Source organism: Aquarana catesbeiana, linkage group LG12 (assembly GCF_042186555.1).
Source record: "Aquarana catesbeiana isolate 2022-GZ linkage group LG12, ASM4218655v1, whole genome shotgun sequence".
In the NCBI taxonomy this organism is placed as follows: Eukaryota; Metazoa; Chordata; class Amphibia; order Anura; family Ranidae; genus Aquarana; species Aquarana catesbeiana.
The window spans coordinates 43,131,842-43,143,738 of record NC_133335.1 but is presented as its reverse complement, the minus strand read 5'-3'; positions in this window follow the sequence as shown (position 1 = coordinate 43,143,738).

Below are 11,897 nucleotides of genomic sequence, written 5' to 3'. Positions count from 1 at the left end.
GCGGTCTTGCTAAAAATTGCTGATCGCCGCCATTACTAGTAAAAAAAAAAGAATAGAAGAATTACGGCCAAAAAGCCATACCTCCGACATGGATACAAGGCTAAGTGACTTAACTATGCATGAAAACATATGAACTGGGGTGCAGAAAAATGGCAACAGGTGCCCTGGACTGATCAGTCAAAATTTGAAATATTTACAGTCAGGTCCATAAATATTGGGACATCGACACAATTCTAATATTTTTGGCTCTATACACCACCACAATGGATTTGAAATGAAACGAACAAGATATGCTTTAACTGCAGACTTTCAGCTTTAATTTGAGGGTATTTACATCCAAATCAGGTGAACGGTGTAGGAATTACAACAGTTTGTATATGTGCCTCCCACTTTTTAAAGGGACCAAAAGTAATGTGACAATTGGCTGCTCAGCTGTTCCATGGCCAGGTGTATGTTATTCCCTCATTATCCCCTTTACAAGGAGCAGATAAAAGGTCCAGAGTTCATTTAACCACTTGACGACCGCCTCACGCCGATGTACGTCGGCAAGGTGGCACGGACAGGCAAAATCACGTACATACACGTGATTTGCCTTCCGCGGGTGGGGGGTCCGATTGCCATTTCTTCCCGGGCAATGAGAGGTCAGGGGGAGGCCATCCATTGTTGGCCACCCCCTCCCGATCGCTCCCGGCGAATGAAAACGCTTCCTTTCCCTCTGTAATGTAAACAGAGGGAAAGGAAGTGATGTCATCCCTCCTCGAGCCGGTCTTTTCGATCCGGCGCTGAGGAGAGAAGACATCAAGTAAGTCTGCACAACACTACACTTCCAGTAGAACACGCCAGGCACACTTGTCACCCCCCGATCACCCCCTGTACCCCCTGTCACACTGACACCAATAGCAGTTTTTTTTTTTTTTGCATTGGTGTCAGTTTGTGACAGTTATAAGTGTTAGGGCAGTTAGGTTAGCCCCCTTTAGGTCTAGGGTACCCCCCCTTAGGTCCAGGGTACCCCCCTAACCCCCCCAACCCCCCCTAATAAAGGTTAACCCCGTGATCACCCCCCGTCACCAGTGTCGCTGTATTAGTGACACAGGTGACGCTAGTTAGGGAGGTAAGTATATAGGTTCGCTGTCAGTGTTTTATAGCGACAGGGACCCCCATATACTACCTGCTAAAGGTTTTAACCCCCTGATTGCCCCCTAGTTAACCCTTTCACCAGCGATCACCGTATAAGTGTTACGGGTGACGCTGGTTAGCTAGTTTGTTTTTTGTAGTTTATTATAGTTTATTATAGTTTTAGGGCACCCGCCGTTTATTACCTTATAAAGGTTTAACCCCCTAATTGCCCAGCGGTGATATAAATTACGTTTTTAGGGTCAGATAAGGTCTGCGTCGCCCCAGGCAGCGTCAGGTAAACGCCAGTACCGCTAAAACCCACGCACGCAGCATACACCTCCCTTAGTGCTATAGTATCTGAGCGGATCGATATCTGATCCTATCAGATCTATACTCCCCAGCAGTTTAGGGTTCCCTGAAACGCAGTGTTAGTGGGATCAGCCCAGATACCTGCCAGCACCTGCGTTTTGCTCCTCGGCCCAGCCCAGCCCACCCAAGTGCAGTATCGATCGATAACTGACACTTACAAAACACTAAGCACACATAACTGCAGCGTTCGCAGAGTCAGGCCTGATCCCTGCGATCGCTAACAGTTTTTTGGTAGCGTTTTGATACAGTCGCTGACAGTCAGGAGCTTTTTTGCCTGTGAGTCTCACTAGTGTACCCCTAAATTTAGAGCCCAAAATGGCAAATCGAAGGTACACTAGTAAAGAGGCCTACACGTTTCTGAGCATGACTGATAGTGAAGAGGAAGTCACTCATCTGTCAAGTTCAGGCTCAGAATACGATCCTGTAGAGGACAGCGGCTCTATGACAGCTCTGACGACGGAGTTGTGGTCCCTGCTAGGGTCAGGCGTACCAGACCCCGAACTTCTTCTGTCCTTAAAGTGCAAGAACCGCAGGGCTCTCGTATGGAGCAGAGAAGTACTAGTGCCGCTATTCCTTCTGGTGAACTGGCAAGCACCAGCGGCCTAGTACACCCTGGTCGTACATCCAGCACTGCAGTATCACGTGGTGACGTGGCGAGTCCCATAAGTGCAGTTCAAGCTGGTGAGGTGGCAAGCACTAGTAGTGTCCCGCTGCCACCAAGAAGACAAAGACAGGCCCGTCGTGCCCATAGTGCCCTTCCTGCTGCATTCGCCAATCCGAATTGGGAACCCACCACTTCTGCAGCACCCGTACTTCCCCCTTTCACTGGCCAACCCGGAATTCAGGTGGAAACAGTTGACTTTACGCCACTGGATTTTTATTCACTGTTTTTCACCGAAGATCTCTATAGATCTATTGTGGACCAAAGCAATTTGTACACTGGTCAACACATCTCCACTATTCCCCAGTCCTCCCTTGCCAGAGATTGGAGACCAATTACGGTCTCCGTATTTAAGATCTTTCTGGGCCTTTCCCTCTTCATGGGCTTGAATAAAAAGAGTAAGTTGCGGTCATATTGGTCCACTGACTTAATTTACCATTCACCCTTGTTCTCTGCTTCCATGGCCAGGGCACGATACGAGCAGATTTTGCGGTTCATGCACTTCAACGACAATGAACTCTGTCGTCCTCGTGGAGACCCTGCATACGATCGGCTCTACAAAATTCGGCCCCTCGTAAACCACTTCAACCAACGTTTTGCAGACTTATTTACCCCCCATCAAGTTGTCTGCGTTGATGAGTCCCTGATTACATTTTCTGGCCGCTTGTCATTCAAACAGTACCTTCCCAGCAAGCGTGCCAGATACGGGGTCAAGATGTATAAGCTCTGTGACAGGGCCACAGGCTATACATGTAGTTTTATGGTTTACGAGGGCAAAGATAGTCACGTAGAGCCGACAAACTGCCCTGACTACATAGGAAGCGCTGGCAAGATAGTGTGGGACTTGGTGTCACCCTTATTCGGAAAGGGGTACCACTTGTACGTGGACAATTATTATTACGAGCGTGCCACTTTTTAGTCACTTGTTTGATCATCAGATTGGAGCATGTGGCACCGTGCGACCTAATCGCCGGGGCTTTCCCCAGCGGCTTGTAGATTCCCGTCTTAGGCTGGGGGAGAGAGCCTGCTTGAAGTATAATAATTTGCTCGCTATGAAGTGGAGGGATAAGAAGAATGTTTTCGTTCTCACCTCCCTTCATGCAGACACGACGACCCAAATTACTACGGCGACTGGTGTTGTGGAGAAACCCCTCTTTGTGCAGGAATATAACCTTAATATGGGAGGGGTGGACCTCAACGACCAGTTGTTGGCGCCGTACCTAGTTGCCCGTAAGGCCAGACGCTGGTACAAAAAAGTGTCTGTTTATTTATTTCAATTGGCTTTGCTGAACGCTCATGTGCTATACAGAGCTTCAGGATGGACTGGATCCTTCCTTAAATTCCAGGAAGAGATCGTCAGAGCCCTTCTGTTTCCAGACGGTGCTCTACCTCACCTTCCCCAACCAAATGCAGTAGGCCGGCTGCATGAGAGGCATTTTCCTTATGCCCTCCCGAGTACCCCTACCCAACGAGCCCCCCAAAAAAGATGTCGTGTCTGCAGCAAGCGCGGATTTAGGCGTGACACCCGGTGTTATTGTCCCTCCTGTCCTGGCAATCCTGGTCTTTGCATGGGTGAATGTTTTGAACGCTACCATACACTAGTTGAGTATTAGCGTAGGGTTCAGCACTGCACAGACTAGGACACACTTTCACAGGGTCTCCCAAGATGCCATTGCATTTTGAGAGACCCAAACCTGGAACCAGCTACAAAAGTTAAAAGTTACTAAAAAAGTGTAAAAATAAATAAATAAATAAATAAAAACACAAAAAAAAATGAAATAAAAAAAACAAAAATAGTTGTTGTTTTATTGTTCTCTCTCTCTCTATTCTCTCTCTATTGTTCTGCTCTTTTTTACTCTATTCTATTCTGCAATGTTTTATTGTTATTATGTTTTACCATGTTTGCTTTTCAGATATGCAATTTTTTTATACTTTACTGTTTACTGTGTTTTGTTGGTAACCATTTTATTGTTTTCAGGTACGCCATTCAGTTGCAGCGCGGATTTATTTATCTTGACAGCAACAGCGTTTGCTCCCACGATATATAAAGCCGTGACTCCAGCGCTGTCGGAGGTGATTTCACCACCACAGTTACATACTTCAGCATATATGCCAAAGCGTGGGGGCAGCAGTGGGTGGAGGAGCGATTTGCTCCTGCCTTTTGCGGGAGGATGCCCCCATGCTTCGGCATATATATATTTTAGGCACAGGTTGCGTTAAATGTTTTATTTTTTACTATGTTTTTTTTTGTATTTGCTTTGCAGGTATGGTAAGTCTTACTGTTATACTGTAATGTTACTTTGTTTTATTGTTAACCATCATTTGCTTAGCAGGTACGCCATTCAGTTGCAGCGCGGATTTATTTATCTTGACAGCAACAGCGTTTGCTCCCACGATATATAAAGCCGTGACTCCAGCGCTGTCGGAGGTGATTTCACCACCACAGTTACATACTTCAGCATATATGCCGAAGCGTGGGGGCAGCAGTGGGTGGAGTAGCGATTTGCTCCTGTTTTTGCGGGAGGATGCCCCCATGCTTCGGCATATATATATTTTAGGCACAGGTTGCGTTAAATGTTTTATTTTTTACTATGTTTTTTTTGTATTTGCTTTGCAGGTATGGTAAGTCTTACTGTTATACTGTAATGTTACTTTGTTTTATTGTTAACCATCATTTGCTTAGCAGGTACGCCATTCAGTTGCAGCGCGGATTTATTTATCTTGACAGCAACAGCGTTTGCTCCCACGATATATAAAGCCGTGACTCCAGCGCTGTCGGAGGTGATTTCACCACCACAGTTACATACTTCAGCATATATGCCGAAGTGTAGGGGCAGCAGTGGGTGGAGGAGCGATTTGCTCCTGCCTTTTGCGGGAGGATGCCCCCATGCTTCGGCATATATAAATGGTGCATGTATTCCCATCATTAGAAGTGGGTGGATGAAGGGAGGTATTCTAATGGTGGGCATACCCACCGATCAATATCTTTTTTTCGTTCAGCCCACAGGCTGCATGAAAAAAAAGTTTACAATGTATGCCCAACAAGGACCAGCAACGTACTGGTATGTTGCTGGACTTTGAGTGGTTATAACAGAATGATGCCTGCAGGTTTAGGTATCATCTTGGTATCATTCTTTTCAGCAAGCGGTCGGCTTTCATGTAAAAGCAATTCTAGCGGCTAATTAGCCTCTAGACTGCTTTTGCAAGCAGTGGGAGGGAATGCCCGCCCCCCCCCCCCACTGTCTTCCATGTTTTTCTCTGGCTCTCCTGTCCCAACAGGGAACCTGAAAATGCAGCCGGTGATTCAGCCAGCTGACCATAGAGCTGATCAGAGACCAGAATGGCTCCAAACATCTCTATGGCCTAAGAAACCGGAAGCTACGAGCATTTCATGACTTAGATTTCGCCGGATGTAAACAGCGCCATTGGGAAATTGGGAAACCATTTTATCACACCGATCTTGGTGTGGTCAGATGCTTTGAGGGCAGAGGAGAGATCCAGGATCTAATAGACCCCAATTTTTTAAAAAAAGAGTACCTGTCACTACCTATTGCTATCATAGGGGATATTTACATTCCCTGAGATAATAATAAAATTAATAAAAAAAAATAAAAATGAAAGCAACAGTTTAAAAATAAGATAAAAAAGCAAAAAAAATAATAAAGAAAAAAAGCACCCCTGTCCCCCCCTGCTCTCGCGCAAAGGCGAACGCAAGCGTCGGTCTGGCGTCAAATGTAAACAGCAATTGCACCATGCATGTGAGGTATCACCACGAAGGTCAGATCGAGGGCAGTAATTTTAGCAGTAGACCTCCTCTGTAAATCTAAAGTGGTAACCTGTAAAGGCTTTTAAAGGTTTTTAAAAATGTATTCATTTTGTCGCCACTGCACGTTTGTGCGCAATTTTAAAGCATGTCATGTTTGGTATCCATGTACTCGGCCTAAGATCATCTTTTTTATTTCATCAAACATTTGGGCAATATAGTGTGTTTTAGTGCATTAAAATTTTAAAAAGTGTGTTTTTCCCCCAAAAAACGCGTTTGAAAAATCGCTGCGCAAATACCGTGTGAAAAAAAAAAATGAAACACCCACCATTTTAATCTGTAGGGCATTTGCTTTAAAAAAATATATAATGTTTGGGAGTTCAAAGTAATTTTCTTGCAAAAAAAATAATTTTTCCATGTAATCAAAAAGTGTCAGAAAGGGCTTTGTCTTCAAGTGGTTAGAAAAGTGGGTGATGTGTGACATAAGCTTCTAAATGTTGTGCATAAAATGCCAGGACAGTTCAAACCCCCCCAAATGACCCCATTTTGGAAAGTAGACACCCCAAGCTATTTGCTGAGAGGCATGTCGAGTCCATGGAATATTTTATATTGTGACACAAGTTGCGGGAAAGAGACAAATTTTTTTTTTTTTTGCACAAAGTTGTCACTAAATGATATATTGTTCAAACATGCCATGGGAATATGTGAAATTACACCCTAAAATACATTCTGTTGCTTCTCCTGAGTATGGGGATACCACATGTGTGGGACGTTTTGGGAGCCTAGCCGCGCACGGGACCCCGAAAACCAAGCACCGCCTTCAGGCTTTCTAAGGGCGTAAATTTTTGATTTCGCTCTTCACTGCCTATCACAGTTTTGGAGGCCATGAAATGCCCAGATGGCACAACACACCCCCCCCCCCCCAAATGACCCCATTTTGGAAAATAGACACTCCAAGCTATTTGCTGAGAGGTATAGTGAGTATTTTGCAGACCTCACTTTTTGTCACAAACTTTTGAAAATTGAAAAAAGAAAAAAAAATACATTTTTCCTGTCTTTCTTCACTTTCAAAAACAAATGAGAGCTGCAAAATACTCACTATGCCTCTCAGCAAATAGCTTGGGGTGTCTACTTTCCAAAATGGGGTCATTTTGGGGGGTTTTTAGCTGTCTTGGCATTTTATGGCCTTCGAAACTGTGATAGGTAGTGAGGAGTGAAATCAAAAATTTACGCCCTTAGAAAACCTGAAGGCGGTGATTGGATTTCGGGGCCCCGTATGAAGCTAGGCTCCCAAAAAGTCCCACGCCTGTGGTATTCCCGTACTCAGGAGAAGCAGCAGAATATATTTTGGGGTGTAATTCCACATATGCCCATGGCATGTTTGAGCAATATATCATTTAATGACAACTTTGTGCAAAAAAAAAAAAAAAAAAATTGTCACTTTCCCACAACTTGTGTCAAAATATAAAATATTCCATGGACTCAACATGCCTCTCAGCAAATAGCTTGGGGTGTCTACTTTCCAAAATGGGGTCATTTGGGGGGGTTTTGTGCCATCTGGGCTTTTTATGGCCTTCAAAACTGTGATAGGTAGTGAGGAGTGAAATCACAACTTTACGCCCTTAGAAATCCTGAAGGCGGTGCTTGGTTTTCGGGGCCCCGTATGCGGCTAGGCTCCCAAAAAGTCCCACACATGTGGTATCCCCATACTCAGGAGAAGCAGCTAAATGTATTTTGGGGTGCAATTCCACATATGCCCATGGCCTGTGTGAGAAATATATCATTTAGTGACAACTTTGTGCAAAAAAAAAAAAAAAAATTGTCACTTTCCCACAACTTGTGTCAAAAAATAAAATATTCCATGGACTCAACATGCCTCTCAGCAAATAGCTTGGGGTGTCTACTTTCCAAAATGGGGTCATTTGGGGGGGTTTTGTGCCATCTTGGCATTTTATGGCCTTCAAAACTGTGATAGGTAGTGAGGAGTGAAATCAAAAATTTATGCCCTTAGAAATCCTGAAGGCGGTGCTTGGTTTTCGGGGCCCCGTACGCGGCTAGGCTCCCAAAAAGTCCTAAACATGTGGTATCCCCATACTCATGAGAAGCAGCAGAATGTATTTTGGGGTGTAATTCCACATATGCCCATGGCATGTTTGAGCAATATATCATTTAGTGACAACTTTGTGCAAAAAAAAAAAAAAAAAGTGTTACATTCCCGCAACTTGTGTGAAAAAATAAAATATTCCATGGACTCAACATGCCTCTCAGCAAATAGCTTGGGGTGTCTACTTTCCAAAATGGGGTCATTTGGGGGGGTTTTGTGCCATCTGGGTATTTTATGGCCTTCAAAACTGTGATAGGTAGTGAGGAGTGAAATCAAAAATGTATGCCCTTAGAAATCCTGAAGGCGGTGATTGGTTTTCGGGGCCCCGTACGCGGCTAGGCTCCCAAAAAGTCCCACACATGTGGTATCCCCATACTCAGGAGAAGCAGCTGAATGTATTTTGGGGTGCAATTCCACATAGGCCCATGGCCTGTGTGAGCAATATATCATTTAGTGACAACTTTTTGTAAATATTTTTTTTTTTTGTCATTATTCAATCACTTGGGACAAAAAAATTAAATATTCAATGGGTTCAACATGCCTTTCAGCAATTTCCTTGGGGTGTCTACTTTCCAAAATGGGGTCATTTGGGGGGGGTTTGTACTGCCCTGCCATTTTAGCACCTCAAGAAATGACATAGGCAGTCATAAACTAAAAGCTGTGTAAATTCCAGAAAATGTACCCTAGTTTGTAGACGCTATAACTTTTGCGTAAACCAATAAATATACGCTTATTGACATTTTTTTTACCAAAGACATGTGGCCGAATACATTTTGGCCTAAATGTATGACTAAAATTGAGTTTATTGGATTTTTTTTATAATAAAAAGTAGAAAATATCATTTTTTTTCAAAATTTTCGGTCTTTTTCCGTTTATAGCGCAAAAAATAAAAACCGCAGAGGTGATCAAATACCATCAAAAGAAAGCTCTATTTGTGAGAAGAAAAGGACGCAAATTTAGTTTGGGTACAGCATTGCATGATCGCGCAATTAGCAGTTAAAGCGACACAGTGCCAAATTGGAAAAAGACCTCTGGTCCTTAAGCAGCATAATGGTCCAGGGCTCAAGTGGTTAAAGTGTGTTATTTGCATTTGGAATCTGTTGCTGTCAACTCAAATTGTGATCTAAAGAGCTGTCACTATCAGTGAAGCAAGCCATCATTAGGCTGAAAAAACGAAACAAACCCATCAGAGAGATAGCCAAAACATTAGGTGTGGCCAAATCAACTGGAACATACTTAAAAAGAAAGAACGCACCGGTGAGCTCAGCAACACCAAAAGACCCAGAAGACCACGGAAAACAACTGTGGTGGATGACCGAATAATTCTTTCCCTGGTGAAGAAAACACCCTTCACAACAGTTGGCCAGATCAAGAACACTTTCCAGGAGGTAGGTGTATGTGTGTCAAAGTCAACAATCAAGAGAAGACTTCACCAGAGTGAATACAGAGGGTTCACCACAAGATGTAAACCATTGGTGAGCCTCAGAAACAGGAAGGCCAGATTAGAGTTTGCCAAACAACATCTAAAACAGCCTTCACAGTTCTGGAACAACATCCTATGGACAGATGAGACCAAGATCAACTTGTACCAGAGTGATGGGAAGAGAAGAGTATGGAGAAGGAAAGGAACTGCTCATGATCCAAAGCATACCACCTCATCAGTGAAGCATGGTGGTGGTAGTGTCATGGCGTGGGCATGTATGGCTGCCAATGGAACTGGTTCTCTTGTATTTATTGATGATGGACAATGACCCGAAGCATACTGCGAAAGCAACCAAAGACTTTTTTAAGGGAAAGAAGTGGAATGTTATGCAATGGCCAAGTCAATCACCTGACCTGAATCCGATTGAGCATGCATTTCACTTGCTGAAGACAAAACTGAAGGGAAAATGCCCCCAGAACAAGCAGGAACAGAAGACAGTTGCAGTAGAGGCCTGGCAGAGCATCACCAGGGATAAAACCCAGCGTCTGGTGATATCTATGCGTTCCAGACTTCAGGCTGTAATTGACTGCAAAGGATTTGCAACCAAGTATTAAAAAGTGAAAGTTTGATTGATGATTGTTAATCTGTCCCATTACTTTTGGTTCCTTAAAACGTGGGAGGCACATATACAAACTGTTTTAATTCCTACACTGTTCACCTGATTTGGATGTAAATACCCTTAAATTAAAGCTGAAAGTCTGCAGTTAAAGCACATCTTGTTCGTGTCATTTCAAATCCATTGTGGTGTATAGAGCCGAAAAGATTAGAATTATGTTAATGTCCCAATATTTATGGACCTGACTGTAGCTGTAGCAGGAGGCAGTTTGTTTGCCAAAGGTCTGGAGAGCGGTACAATAATGAGTGTCTGCAGGCAACAGTGAGGCATGGTGGAGGATCCTTTCAAGTTTAGGGCTGCATTTCTGCAATACAGGCAGTCCCTAAGTTACAAACATCCGACTTACATATGACTCATACTTACAAAAGGAGAGACAACAGAAAGTAGGAAGAAATCTACCCATAGGAAGGGAAATTCACCCCAGTAAGAGTTATCATGAAGCTTTATCACCAAAGCTTGTTTCCACAACAACCAAAATGTTCAAAATCCAATTGTCACAGGGACAGAAAGTGAGGTGAAATCTTATGAAAAGGGGCACAGAGAGCAAAACAAACATACAGGGGCGTTAACCCTTCCCTGTGCTATCCAAAAAACTTTAACATTATTTTTTTTTGGCTGGAGTTACACTTGTACTTGTTCCAACTTACATGCAAATTGAACATAAAGGGGTTGTAAACCCTCGTTTAAAAAAATAAATAACAAATAGAGTGGCCCCGAACCTGCTCTTCTGGGGTCCCCCAGAGGCGCTGGTGGCTCCTCCCCGCATTGAGTGTCCACGTTGGAGAAGCGCTCTCCTTGGTGGACACCCGTGCGAGCAAGCTCCTGAGTCCCGCATCTGCGTCCAGTCACAGAATGCAGGACTCGGCAGGGGGCCAATGGCTGCGCTGCTATTAATCTATCCAATCAGGACATGAGACACCAGCTACAGATGGTGTGCTCCTTCCCAGGCAGAGAAAGATCCATATCAGGTAAGTAAATGGGGGGGCTGGGGGCCTGCAGCACTACAGAAGGTTTTTCACCTTAATGCATATAATGCATTAAGGTGAAAAACAATGAGCATTTACAACCCCTTTAAGAACAAACCTACCGAACCTATCTTGTTTGTAACCCAGGGACTGCCTGTGCCAGGGTTTTCAAGGACATTTGCAAAACACTAAGTGGATGTATACCTTTTGTAGCTTTTGAGAAACATATTTAAAGCAGAACTAAACCCTCCTATCCTTTACAGCTCTTAAAGCTGCCATCTTAGCCTCTGTTTGATCAATAGTTGCCATACATACACCAGTCAAGTTCCTTCACCCCAAACTCGCTCATCCATGTCTTTATGGACCTTGCTTTGTGCACTGGTGCGCAGTCATGTTGGAACAGGTTGGGGACAGCCCCAAACTGTTCCCACAAAGTTGGGAGCATTGAATTGTCCAAAATGTCTTGGTATGCCGATGCCTTAAAGTGTTTGTTAACCCAAAAAAAAAAAAAAAAAAATGGATCCTGCTCCTTTAAAGCATGTTATATGACACAGTGCTTGTCCTGTGTCATTTGGCCCCCTGTAACACCTAAAAAACCTGGCTGATCCTGCCAGTTTCTCTCCACCTCTCTGTAAACTGACCACGGTGTATCATGGCTGCTGAGACCAGATACAGTGGTCAGTTTACATGCCTCTGTCATCAGCAGCCTGCTATCTGCTCTCCTCTCTGCTCCTGTGTTCTCCTCCCCCTTCCCTCTCTGTCTGTGTGTGAGCCGCCCCTCCCCCCTCCTGCTGCTCTCATAACAATAACCTCTATACAC